The 1,456-nt window shown below is 44.2% G+C and overlaps 1 pseudogene; it reads left to right on the top strand.

Annotated features, from left to right (window-relative positions):
• The first annotated feature begins 20 nt into the window (after positions 1-20).
• LOC107682990 (microtubule-associated protein 6 homolog pseudogene) lies at positions 21-1,093 on the top strand (annotated as a pseudogene).
• Positions 1,094-1,456: the final 363 nt, after the last annotated feature.

The raw sequence follows: 1,456 nt of genomic DNA, 5'->3' as shown, positions 1-1,456 counted from the left end.
GGCTGCAGGTGATAGTTCACTCCGCAGACCACGAGCGTTTTCCGAGGAACCGGGGCGGTGTCTTGTCATACAGCTGTCAACGGAGTCGCCTGGACGGTGTCTTTTCTATAAAGAAATCTTTCATTTACATTTGTAACTGAGAGAAAACAAGCACATCGAAATTACTCGCCGAGAGAAGTGCGCAAGCGCGTGCGCTACGATACAGGGGATTTCAACAATCTGGAAGCATTTCTCTTATCAGAAGGGACATTTAACAGAAAGAGCATCGCTGTTCTGATTAAAAAACAAAACAGAATTTATGCGTTGTGGTCCTCATTTCTGAATCGTTTCTCATAAGATTCAAGCCTTCGCCTCGTCGTTATCGATCATGGCATGGCCCTGTATCACCAGGGCTTGCTGCATCAACCGCTTCTGGAGTGACTTGGACAAAGGTGACATCGCAGTGCCTTTGGTTTTCACGAAGTATTCAGACGTGGCCGAGGTGCAACATCTGCACCCTCAACCCAAACCATTAATATCACAGAAACCGGTCGTCAGAGAATCCCAGCCTGCCCATAGCGCTCATCAGGAGGCGTCGACCAGAGCGACTCACGCCGCTGCTGATGCCGCAGCATCATCATCTCAAGACGGGTCAGGCGCTTCTGTGATGCGCCAGGATTTCAAAGCCTGGAGTGTGCGTCCGGAGCCAAGCTGCAAACCCAGAAACGAGTATCAGCCATCAAAGACCCCTTTCAACAACGTGACTCAGTACCAAAAAGATTACAAACCATGGCCCGTTCCGAAAAGAGGAGATCATCCGTGGATTCCCAAACAACCCACTCCTGCTGCACCTTGTAAGGCTGAGAGCAAGTTCTCCAAACAGGAGCAGGCCACTTCAGAGGTTGAAACCGGTGTGGAAAAATGTGAGATTGAAGAAAAACAGCACGAAAAAGAGAGTAAAGAAAGGAGAAAGATGTTAGACAAAAAAGAGCATGTGTCAGAGGGGATCAAAATGGAGAAAGATGTTGCTGTGGAGGGAAAGAGGAGGTCGGCTGCAGATGCTGTCAACAAGCAGATTAAGGAGGAAGTCACATCTGGAAGTTCATATAGGTAAATATAATACAAATCTGTTTCATTTTTATGAACTTTGTCATTGCCAAGGAATCCTACTCTAATTGCCTGCTAGTGACATAAAATATATGTCACAAATTCATGTCTTGCCATTTTAGAGAAATATTAACAGATATTAGAATGAAAAATATTAAGCAGACAATATCTAGCTGTTTTGAGATTATTGGGATTGGCTGATTCCTAGCTAACAATTTTTGGTTCCCAGAACATCCTGGAAAGGTTCGTTTTCAGCATCTGCCAACAATGTCCCTGTCTAATCACTTTTACATTCATTTTAAGTAAATATTATATGAAACTGTTCTGTTGCATCATTCTTTTGCTTTCATTTCATTGTTGCATTATGTAT

The sequence above is a fragment of the Sinocyclocheilus anshuiensis genome, unplaced genomic scaffold (genome assembly GCF_001515605.1).
Source record: "Sinocyclocheilus anshuiensis isolate Anshui unplaced genomic scaffold, SAMN03320099.WGS_v1.1 C32784595, whole genome shotgun sequence".
Lineage (NCBI taxonomy): Eukaryota > Metazoa > Chordata > Actinopteri > Cypriniformes > Cyprinidae > Sinocyclocheilus > Sinocyclocheilus anshuiensis.
The sequence above is the reverse complement of the archived record's forward strand: the minus strand, read 5'-3'. Positions and strand labels throughout refer to the sequence as shown.